The sequence below is a fragment of the Falco punctatus genome (genome assembly GCF_963210335.1).
Source record: "Falco punctatus genome assembly, chromosome: 3".
Taxonomy (NCBI): domain Eukaryota; kingdom Metazoa; phylum Chordata; class Aves; order Falconiformes; family Falconidae; genus Falco; species Falco punctatus.
Window position 1 is genome coordinate 119,477,308 of NC_137582.1, and position 12,756 is coordinate 119,490,063.

General features: G+C 40.4%; 1 protein-coding gene across 1 annotated transcript in view; it reads right to left on the bottom strand.

Annotated features, from left to right (window-relative positions):
* Positions 1-12,756, bottom strand: part of POU3F1 (POU class 3 homeobox 1) — a 178,460-nt gene that overhangs the window by 147,657 nt on the left and 18,047 nt on the right. The window contains exon 1 of the mRNA XM_080380702.1: positions 1-12,756. This exon is cut by the window's right edge and continues 18,047 nt beyond it. The gene's annotated coding sequence lies outside the window, so the exon portion shown is untranslated.

The following is a 12,756-nucleotide window of genomic DNA, read 5'->3' on the forward strand; positions in this document are numbered from 1 at the left end:
CTTGCAGGTACGACTCAGTCAGCACATTCCCTCTTTCATCTACCAGACATCATTGTGCACAGCTCCCCTGTAAGTTTGCACTGGAGTGTGAACTCTGGAAATACCACAGCTGCTGCTGAAACAGCCACTTGCTGTTTCACGATGAAACACGATGCAGATAGACTGCTTCAGCACAGAAAATAAACCCTGTCCCCATCTATTTCTCAGCCATACAGAAAAAGATCTCGGCATGTTCTCTTCCTGCCATCTCAATGTGCAGCTTTCAGCATACACGACCTTCACTAAACGTCATACACGCCGAAAAAAAAAAAGAGATATGAGAGGAAAGAAAGGAGGAAGTGAGAAAACATTCTACATCCTTGCTTTTGCTTCCGTTCCCAGATTCTTCAAATATAAAATCTGCACACTAAGGTCTGAAGGCAATACGCAGGCTAAGATGGCAGCACTAGCAACTGGTTTCTCAGTTGCAGGAATGGCCAGGTGAACTGCACCGAGTCTTGTGTGTAAAAGGAGGTTTTTCCTGCGTATCATTGACAGTACTTAAGCTGTACCTCATGGATTCACTTCTGTTGTATTTTTTCTATGCTAAAAACTTAAATGTATTTTTAAATTCAACACCGACGTCACGCATCTTAAAGGTAAAACCAAACTGCAGAACAGGCAGTACATGGGAAAGCCACGCAAATACTATCATGTCTAAGAACAACATTGCAATGCTCATATCTTAAACGTGGTAGAAGGTAGGTTTGCCCCATTATTTCACTGATACACATTTGGGGAAAAAAAAAAGTTTTCAGAAAAATCTAACATTGGCCTTTACAGAGGCCTTGGACTGCTCTGTGACACAGCACATATTAGAGATGTATGTTTAGCTACTGCACCATTGGCTCATAGAAGACTATTCCTTAAAAGTTAATTCTAAGCTCAGAAAAGTTGGAGCTGGAAACTTCTTTTCCATAACAGGCTGAAGTCAGAGTCATTAATGCTGCGATCGGTCTAATCCAGAGCATTTGTCGCTGCTAATTATTACGGACAAGCCTCTTTATTGAACCACATCCTTTTATCGACATTAGGATGCATGAGCCGAGGCTGTTGTTTTAAACGCACTCATTAACCACACAAATCAGCCCTGTTGACAGAGCGCTTTTGAATTAAGCTTCAGACTGTAGTCATTGGACAAGGAGCAATTTATAATGCCATTAGCAACACTTGCGAAGGTTACAGGCATCAAAAATTGTTCAGACGTAATTATTCTTAATGGATACAAGGAATAAACTGACGCAGGACAGCTTTTTCATTAGCTTTCAATCAAGGCTGATGGCTTTGAGAAATGTACAGTAAGTGCATTTTGGGGAGAAATAATGATGTTGCAGCACCTTTCATTGGAAAATGCTCTCAGTTCAGAACTTAACTTTTAATAACCTTAATTTGATATAATTTAAAAATCTGATTTGTTTTGAAGATCTTGCAATGAATTGTTTTGGCTGCTGTTTAACCCTTTATCAAGTATTCATCCCAAACATGCTAAAAAATAAAAATTTTCAGATACTTTGCATTGTCATGGAAAGCATTAGACTTTTGATTTCCTACACCCCTAGTAACCAGTACAGATTTTTAAAGTGAACTCAGAGCACTTAGAGAATGAAGGGAATTCCACAAAGTTTACCTGCCCCCCCCCCCCCAAATACCAGCACATACACAATATTCTCCATAAAATTCAGTTGCAGATTCACAGACCGGTGATCTAGCGGCTTTATTCACCTATGAAGCATTAAATACTGAAACTAAATACTCACTCCTCTTCCAGGGACATGAGGGCAGACACAAGGGCACATCCTGCTCCAGCGTTCATCCACTAGCATCTGCTCTTCACCCCTGTTAGCCAGGCTTCTGAGCTATGCGGACTTTTGGCCAGATGCAGTATCCAGTATGCCCTTACTAGATACATGGTAAATTTGCATGTGAGATGATGCCATTTATAGAATTCAGTATCACTGCAAGTTTGGCAAAGAACACAGTAACAGTGCCATTTCTCTCTGAGAAGCAATCCAGCAAGACCAAATGATCATTTCACTCCTTTTTCTGGTACAGCCAGGTACCAGCTTTTGATTCAAATATTTATAATCGTTGCATCTAATGAATCAGCTTGGTGCTTTATAGGTTAGGAATAACATTCAAACCCCAAGGGCTGTAAAACAAGCACAGGGGCTGCAATGGAGTGTGCTTCTGTATTGGGACATCTTATCACCATTGTTACAGCTGACTTCTTATCACTCAGCCGCTTTAGGTCTCTGGATACTAACAAGATGAAAGACAGAGTCAGGAGGGTAATAAGCTCTGCTTCAACCAAGAGATGCTACTGCACTGGACAAAGTGCAAAGAAGTCTTGAAAGCAGTCCCAGACAGTAAATCAGAGAATAAGTACAGGTGGTGTCTATGCTGTCTTGTTGTTTAGGGAATTCTGTGAAGACACAGCAAATAAAAGCAAGAATATTCATCAAGATATGATTTTTTTTACTTCAGCTGCTACTTCTGAAGACAGAACATAAGGAAGAGTGAAGAAGTCCCATTTCTTGAACACATACGCTACTTCCTAGAGTCCAATGAGACGAGTTATATCACATGCCATGTCCTGCTATTAACCCAGCCATCTCATTTAGCTGTATACCATTATTGCATATTTCAAGTTGAAAAGATCCAGACATACTAATTAGTAATGTCACAGAAGTCTACGCCAATATTCTGTAAAGAAATTAATTTTCCAATTTTATCAGTGAAAGAGTCAGTGAGATTTACCCAATTAGATTAGTAGAAAGTTAAGATAATAGTGTCTGACTTCATTTAACTTTCCAAACCTAGAAACTGCTAGTTAGGTCTAACATTTGGATGGCAAGACCACATATGCACAAGTATATACAAAATACATAGAAATATTCATCCTTATTCCTTTAAAGTACAGGTTAAATGGTGAAACAAAAGGAAAATAATAACATAGGTTTTAATTGGAATTTTCTACAGTTAAAATCACATTACCTTATTTCTGAAAAGCAAAAACCTTCACAAATCAGAAGGTATCCTGTTCTTTAGCACTACATGCGCTTTTAGCTCATGTTTCCATATTGTTACAGTAGAAGAATTATCTTCATTATTCTTTCCTTACACTTAGGCAGTTCAAAGGAAAGAGATAATGAAGAAAGTTAGTCTTAAACCACGACAGAAGGCAAGGATGTGGTTTACTGTCCTTAGTCATTCTGTGCTTGTCAGATTACAGGGCAGGATAGAAATACAGCAGCAGCTTTGCTTCGAGTGGTCTAACTGTAACAGTAGCACCACTTTGCAGGTGTGTAATTCAAACAGAACAGAGTAAAAAGGTGCTTTGAAAATACACCGTGCAAAGAGCTGCTCAGTGTACAGAAAGTCTGACACAAAGCTAATGAGAGGAAATAACCTGATCCCAGCAACAAACAAAGCAGGGATGTCAGATTTGCTTTGCACAAAAGTGAGAGATCAATGGGGACTTCCTATACAGGTAAACTGCAGCAGCAGTTGTACCAAATTTTATCATGTGATTTGTGATATTTTCTGCTTTGTTTAATCATAAACACTGGGACCACATTATTACAGAGTAAAAGTCCTTAAAGGATACAGTTTCTAACATGCACACATGAAAACAATGAAAATAGGTGTGAATATGGGCAGTTCATAAACCAGAAAGTAAACAAGATATCTAAATTTGTTTTATTTTTTAAAATATTTTAAAAATCGTAAGATTTCTTGGGAATAGGTATCTACCACATGACATTAAAGCCAATTTTGGTCCAAAAAATCAGATTACTCTTGCAACGCTGTGCACCAGTAGTGACAGCTACCAAAACAGACTAAAATACAGAAACTGTATCTGTCTGTATCAGTTATAAAGTACTAACTTACTAAAGGATAACAATACAGGAAAATTATTCAGGGGAAGCACTGCCTTCTACCTCAGTGCTTCTTACTGTTGTTTTACTCATATCTTCATAATTTTTAGTCTGTGGCTCACTCACGTTAGGAAACAATCAGCATCATAACAGTATTGTAACAAATCAGCTTTTCTGACCAGAGGAAATACATGGATATGAGACATCAAATCTCAAATCACAAGCAAAATTTTGGCATGGTAGGCTCTCCAGGACTGGTCAGATGCTCTTTAATGTGAGTTCCTACTAAAGCTTGTCGTAGTTACTGTTCACTGTCCTTTGGCAGTGTGATTAATTCTGACACAGATGTGCACTGGAAGGCAGAAGAGGTGACACTCCTGTTCAGGGATCTAAGGAGCGAAGAAGAGGAAAAAAGCAGAACACAGAACCACGTTTCAGAAGAATAAATTGCTCAGAATCTAATAAAATGTGTTTCACTCAGTTTACAGAGGTCGTGTGTGTGATGGCCTCAGCCCCCCAACCCTGGGTTCAGAGCACCCCGAGGGGACAAGTCCTTCCCTCCCGCTTTGATCCTCCCCTTTCCCATGCTGGGCCACCCTGGATGGTATGATCCCACACTTAACCTACTTATTCCCAAATTCCCATTTTCTTATCCCTAGACTGCAAGATCTAAGACTGTTTATGCTTAACGCAGTGAACTTCTTTTCTGATGCCACACACATGCTCTCACTGATTATCTCCCTAACCATTCTTTCTGTAAAGACAGATGAATTTTAAGAGCAACACTGAGATTAGATTAAAAACTTACTGCATATATTGTTAAAGATCAGCAATGACCTTACTTCAATTCTCTATTTTTAGAACAAACCATTTTGCTTTTTAATGACTGACCTTGAAATTAATCCTCAAGGGCACTATGGGACTTTGTGTCCGTCGCCTTAGTTCAGCTATCGGGCTCCACGTTCCAATCACAGTCACAAATACTGTAATTCTGACCCAGAGCAACATGGTTTTGGCAGCCATCCCTCCACTAAGAAATCATTTAAGTAAAATGACATCTTTAATGGCATTAAATCAAGGTAGAGGGAGCTAAATTCTCCAATTTTAAAATATATACACATGTATACCAACACACATATATTATGAAAAGGAATTTTGGATAAATGAAGCATTGGTTCTGCCATCCTCGCTCTGCATCTAGACTGCAGATGGATTACAGTTTGGAATGAACCGGAAAATGCACAGACTTCAAAACAAGCAAAAAAATAAACCACATGCCCACAAAACCACAGCAAAGAGCATGACAACTTTGGTCAAACATCAAGCTTCTGCTCTGCTTATGTATCATGCAAACTTATTTCTAACTATGCTCAGTAAGAACATTAGAAAGCTAAAGACTGCACCCTGATAGCAAAGATTCATTCTTTTGCCTCTCACTGTCACATTACTGTCTCCTCTCAAAAAACCAAAGCCACACCACCAAGCAAGTATGAAATGTTATCTCAATTGGTTGTACTTTACTGATTCTTGTCAGCTGCATAACTGCTGCAGTGGGGAAATCAGGCCCATAGCAAAGACTGTATCTGGATTGGATTTGCCTCATCACTTCATCTTTGCTGTCAAGGAGTTAAAGCTGTTAACTCCAACAGTAATTTAATACTTCCTAATGATCTGGAAATACAGATTTGTAAGAAATTTAATTTAAGATGAACATTTTCAACCAATGCTTTTGCAAACTGAAGTCTTGAGAAAACTGGCATTTGGCAATCTAATGTTAAATAACAAAATTATGCTGAGTGTGCAGATGGGCCTCTGAAGTAACCAGAGTTTAGAACTTCATTCCGATTTCTCTGTGGATTACTTGTTGCTCACTTTATCCAGGAATAATATAGCCCCTCCTTTCTCAGATTTATGATCTCACTCACCTTTGAACCCTCAATTTTTGTCCAAGAATTGAAAGAAAAAGATAGCAAGTATTTTAACATGTAACTATTGCTACACATACCCTATACACCCCCCATACCCTTATCAGATAAAATAAAGAGGAATTCCCTCCATGCACACACTATTGCTACATTAAATTTTCATTAAGCCATAAATTTGCCTCTGCACCAATGCACACATGAGCTGGACCTTTTTACAAAAAAACTTTTACAGAATCCACAGCTTGAGTCATCTTGCAAGATACCATGGAAATTGCACTCCATGGTTCAGAATGGGACCCCAGGGTGGTGCATTCTAAGCTGTACCATCGTATTGATACCTGCTTAATTACAGTCTGTGTGATCGCTTAACAATATCCACTATTACATGCCAGATAAAAGCAAACTATCTATTATATAAATCTGAACATTTAACTGGTTACTTGGAAAGAAACGTCATGGATGTTTATTCAACACCACAGTCAGTTGCTAACAGCAAAAGGGGAAAGACAGCTTTCTAAGTAGTAGCAGCAGCTCGCTGAATTTCTACTCAATTGCTGAAACCTGGCAGGGGGTGGGGGGAGTGGGTTGGCATGGAGTAGGACACACGACACAATGACTACTTGCTAATTAACTACCTGGTCTTCATAATTACTTCAACACATTACAGCCTTTCTGAAAATATGAGTTCATTTTTTCAGCAAATTGAAATTTAAGCTCAGGAGATCATGGGCTGCATTCCTCTGTCATAGTAGCATGAGTGAGGAGGGGCTGGTGTTTTGCTTTGGGATGGGTTTTTTTGCTTTTTTCCTTCATTTTTCCTTTTTTTTTTTTTTTAATGTGCAGTATTTTTTTTTATGTGCAGTAGGAATGCAGTAGTCAAAATTCCTTAATCTATAGCTCAGATCTCTAGTTACATTTTCAGAAGATTCAACTAAAATAAAACAGCTTTTGATTAACAATAGAATAATTTTCAATTATGATTCAGAAATTAACATTTACATGTATCTCCTGCAGTGGATTAGTCCTACTTCCTGAAAGCACATATCTGCTCTCATTTCAGAACTGTGAAAAGTTCTTTAGCAACTGGCATGCAAACCTACAGTTTTTTGGGGGGAGGGAAAGGAGTGGATGGTGGTATAAAATAACTTTTTTTTTAGCTGTCTTTGCATTTCAGGGGGTGGGTTACCCCAAAACTGGGGTAGAATTGATAGATAAAGCCTGTAGATCAGCTGCCAGGTGAAATCCTATTGATACCAGTGGTCAATCTCTGTTCTAAAACTCTCAACATTTTAAAGCACAAGCGACATTAAAGTACTTTAGAAAATGAGAAGGTCAATACAGAAGTGATCAGAAAGGCTTATGAAAGAGCTCTACCCAGTACTGTAGTGGTAACATTCAGTCCACCTGGGCTGCTCTACAGGGATGAGTATAGCTGGAGAGACATCTCAGTTGGGAAGAACACAAGTATCTTCCCACTCTTCTCGTAATTAAGGTGTCATAGGTCATGTTTCTTATATAAACAAATGAACTAAGATATGAGATTTAAGCCATTAACAGTAAATTTGACCAACACTGTAGACACTTCAAGAGAGCTCAGCAGAGGACCACTAGTGTTGGAAGCAGACAGAAAGAGGCAATACTGGTTACTTCAGCATTAGAACAAAGTGTATCTTTTGGCCTCCATGAAACAAAGGGCTGGGAGAACAGACGTAGAAGACCTTAGAATTCTGAGTCAGAAAGGGTTCAGCAGAAGGGGAGTCCTTTGAGATTCTGATTTTAGGATGCAGTAAGTCCAGGGACCTTTAAAACATCAAGGATTACTTAAATATACTGAAATTCCCTAGCAATATAAAGAACATGCTCATACACAAGCTAAGAGGCTATATAGAAAGGGTGTAATCTATAACATTAGGGAGAATTTAGATGACAAAGGCAGAATTTTCAACATCAGCTGTAATCTTACCACCCAGCCTCTGTCAAAGCAGCACTGAAGAGAACAGTACCAGCCAGTAAGCTGATTTTGCCGGGTAGGTTGCACAGTTACAACTTAAGAATATCCCTCATCTCTCCACTCTAGTCAACAAAAGTGCACTGCGCTTTCCAGTATTAGCAAAATGGTAGATCAAGGTGTATGGAAGTTAGCCATTCTCACCCCAGAGAGCAAGGTAAGAGCCCTCTACAACTCCACAGCACCTAAACATCTCCTCCTGGTTACTTATTTCACCTTTGCCAGACTCCTTTGCATTAAGGATATTTTACTGTCATCAATTTTCACAAAAGGGCCTGCAGTACATGCAGACTTTGTGACTCACTTGTGACAGCAGATGATGTACAGCATCTTTACATTTGTGGAATCTGGTGTTTCTGAATCCCAGTCATAGAATTGTTTGGGTTGGAAAAGCCCTTTAAGGTCATCAAGTCTAACTGTTGACCCTGTATCTAGTGCCTATATAGGCTATAGTGACTTGTGGCTAGTGGCTATAAGCATTGATCCTGGCAGACACAGCAGCAACGTCTGGGTTCGCCTTAAAGACAAACAGAAAACAAAGGCCCTGAAGAAAGAGGTGGTACAAAAGAAGATGGGATCAGCTAATGATGAAGGAAATGAAAACAGGAACCAAGCAAGCAGACATCCAGGTTTGGGACAGTTGTGCTTGCATGGTATATTAGTAACTCATTGAAAACACGTACCTTCACACATGCATAATGTATTCAGCCAGTCTGTCAAAAATCCCAAAGCCAACAGACTAGGGTTGGTTGCATTTTCCTTATGTATGGAGACAGAACTTTTGTCCTAAAATTTCACAGAAAAACTGCAGTTATGCTTGGGAAAGTAAAAACCAAAAAAAAAGCATAGACCCATCTCACGTCAGAGAAAAAGCTGCTGGATGGCATGCTTTCCCTGAGACCAGAGTGAGAACGTGATTCTGTCCCCCACACAAAGCAAGCTATTCTTGTTATTGCAACAAAACAGCTACAGACTGCATCACGGATTGCTAACAACTGCTGTAACCTCACCTATCAGCCTTGGCTAAAGAGCAGTGACGTAGTGATATCAGGAAGCAGGCTGATGGTCTCAGGTAGGAAAGCAAGGAAAGTTTTTGAACTGATCCTGGGAGAGAAGGGTAATTAAAGCTTTGTATAAATGCCTAACCTTACAGAACATCATAGACCTCATTCCTAATGTTAAGTCTGTCTCACCTGGATCATCTCACCTGTCAGTACAGAACACACATTGCTTTTCCTCCGTTCTCACCATTTCCATGAAGTATCTCCAAAATCTTTCATTCACCTAACACGATTTAACATACAGACATTTGAGGACTATGGTGCAGCAGCCAACACTATAAAAAAACCTAAAGTGCATGGTACAGCATATAATAACACACCCAAACAAGCCTACCTGAAGACACACAGCCTGGCTGTTTACCTCTCCACCTAGAAGACTGTACAAATTTTCAATGAGTGGAAGGAACGTTTAACTAACCCTGTTCTCATAGACATTAAAAGCTTATTATGCAGCCCAACTCATGCATATGCTTGCATGAGTTAGATACGTCCCTTTTATGAGGATGCAAACATACATTCAACAATTATTTCTTGACAAGAGTATCCCCTGCTCCTCTCAGTCCAGCATGGAACTAATGAAAGCTTTCCTTTGCTTTCCAGATTAAGAACAATGCACTTATACCTAACTCATAACTTCGGTGTTACTCCATGTGGGCTTTCTCCCAACCTAGACGATGTCACATCCCTCTGTAAGGCACAAACACAATACTCCTGACAGGCACTCGCAATCTTGCTGTGGTCTCAAAAGACCGGTCTTTTTCTCTTATGCTGTTAAAATGTTTGTGACAATAGGGATTCTGTACTGGTGCTCTCCAGTGACTCACAGTTTCAATTACTCCCAGAGATGACACACCTGACATACCCGTGTTTGCATTCAGCAGCATACCTGGAGTTCACCTGCTGCAAGCGAGCACGGGATTCCTTCCTGAGCCTATTGTCACGCAGGCACCACTAAACAGCCCCCCATTATGATAACAGATTGCATTGATTAAAATCATTAATGATGATTCTATTATTGGCTTATTATTCAAAATTCCTTCTGTGTAAGCTCAAGAGATTATTAAGACTAGTATCTGTTCTCTTTCATCATGTCAACCTAGCCAAGAATACTACCCAACTAGAATGGTTCTGTCTGGCTTAGTATCCTCAGGGTAACTTTCAGGTATTGAGTGAGGCAAGATTTGCCTCGAACGGGAGCAGCTCCCCTAATATCAGCAGGAGCACTGAAGAAGACAAGCCTGGCTGGCTAGTCTGCTACAGACTTGAAGGCTGCAGGAGAGGAAAGAAATCCTTGCCCTTGAGGATATCAGAGGTCCTGGGTTGCAGTCTTCAACACATCGTTAGCCCCTCAGCCTTCTGAAGACAACCACGAGTCACTGGCTGGGAGACTCCTCCAGTCTGCAGTATTTGTTGCCAACAACCAGAACTGAGGAATGTATTTTTTTCTAGAAACCTTAAGTGACAGTTCACAGATATAGAAAGAGTACTGAATAAAATCTACAGAATTAAGGACTACATCTATCAGCTTAAGCAGGTCCCTGCAACGATGTACCCACATAAACCTGGCTCTCAGCTGTGTAATCAACAATGGCTTTGTGTTGGGGTTTTTTTTGTTTTTTAAGTACTTTCCAAAGATTGATTCACAACTTTCTAAAATCCGTTTTTATACTGATTAAAATGGTCAAGTCTAGAGGACTCATCTTTTTACCACCACACGTTCATCTTAGCAAGCCTGTTCTCTTATACCTACCCTCTTTTCCATCCTCACCAACCCACTCAGCTGCCTGAACAACTGGCTACTGCTGCTCATCTCTCTTTTGCATATTAATTAAAGACAAGCATTGAACATGTCGCAACAGGATTACTATGAATCACTGTGCTGGTTGAGTTCATCTAGTAAAATTGAAGATGACCTTCAGTGGAATAGCCAAATAGCGAGGTCTTAATTTAGGGAGTTCTTTCCAGGTTTATGCTATGAGTTTTAAAATATTTCTTGTTTTAATAAAATAAACTCTGAAGTCCAGTTACAATAACGACATCATGTCTGATTCTAATGCTATCCTCAGCTCCAAACAATGGATGGGACAGAGGTCCTGCTCCAGTCTATTAGAAGAATTTGATGACCATTAAAAGGCAAACAGAGGTTTGTATCACTCAGTTGTTCAGTGTCATTGTTCCAGTCTTCACAGCGGAGAAGCAGCACATTTCTTTTAAGTAAAATATTGCTGGGAACTCACTGCTTCAGCAATTACCTCTGAAACACATTGTTTTCTCAAAGCCATTAACATGTCAGATCATGGCAGTGCTTGACATCCAAACACGCCTTGGAGGGCTGCAATTCAATTTAAGGATCACCTCCTCTGAACAGGCCAACCTGCAAATTTCACAAAATCAGAGAGAAATTCTCAGGGCACACTTTGATCATGCTGCTTCCTAAATTAAAAACAAAACTGTAAGTGTTAAACATCTTTAACAAGACATTAAACCTCAGCCATAATCCAGGAAGGGTCCCTTAATGAGTAATGACATACGTTGTGAAGGCAGTTATCTCCTAATGTTCAACACTGAAACAGTACGATGGAATGGCACAGTGTTCAAAAGGGATGTATCATCACTAATGAGAGGATAATTTGAAGCTGCTCTTCTGAGAACCCCAGAGGAGACTTCCCATTGCTGCAGGATGGCGAAGGATGCAATGCTCCATCTTATCACACACTTTAAAGAGGAATGGGAACTGACAACACAGAACAAAAGCCGAGATAGAGACAGAAAACAGGCTAGGTCATTTGGACAGTCCCTAAAAGGGCTACCTGCCTTTGCTCCCCAAAGCCTTGGTGCAAATTAATCCTCTCCCTTTACTCCTTCTTCCAGCCAAGCACGGACTGTGTAGCAGACGTAGTAGCATGGGGTCGGTACAGAGAACGCTCCAAACGCTGCAAAGGAAAATGAGCTCGGGGAGGGGTCTGAGAAGTGACGAGTGAGGGCCATGATCAAAAGCAGAAAAGGAACCCAATCCCTCTTTTATTAAAAAAATAGAAAACTCGTCAAAATTAGATTTTTAAGTTCTTCCCCCATGTCTTAGCACCGTCTCCTTCTAACATGCAGTTAGTCGTTGCGTTGGGAAGACTACAGTCCCTGCAGGGAACCCCAGGGCAAACGGGAGCGCTTCACAGGTAACACACAGACCCGAACGGTGATGACAGGAGGACAGAGGCCACGCACGAGTTGAGGAAAACGGGAGGGGATGGGGAAGCCTCGTGGACACCCCCGGTTTTGTTGGCAATGTTTTTTGTAGTGCTAGGGACAGGGGGAGCTTATGAAGTCCCAGCTGTGGAGTTTGCCTTCCCGTTCTCCCTCAGAGATGGCCCCAGCAGGGAAGCACCGTCAGGTGTGACTTGGCCATGAGAGCCTCTCCCAGCTCCAAGGCAAAGTGCTGCAGACTCTGGCAGGTTGTTTGTTCCATGCTCCTTTTCTTTCCGTAAACTGTGGCTGAACAGGAGCAATGACTTTTCCAGGTGATACAAATATTCAAGGCTAATGACTGTACAGTGCCTTATAGATTATGTTTTTATCTTTGCCACCCCCACCCTTTCCTCCTCCCTCAGGAGATAAAGATGTCTATTTATTCTTGACTGTTTGATGTAGTGGGAAATTGCACTTCCAAGGTTTGAGCATACAAACTCTTTTCAAACACCAAAAAGAATCTGCTCAGATTTATTATTTTTTTTAGTGGTTTGTTGTTTGGGTTTGTTGGGGTTTTTTTCATGAACAACAAAACCAAAAATACCTCAAACAAAAAAACCTCCATGAAGCAAAGTAAGCACTAGAAATGCTGCAACACCACT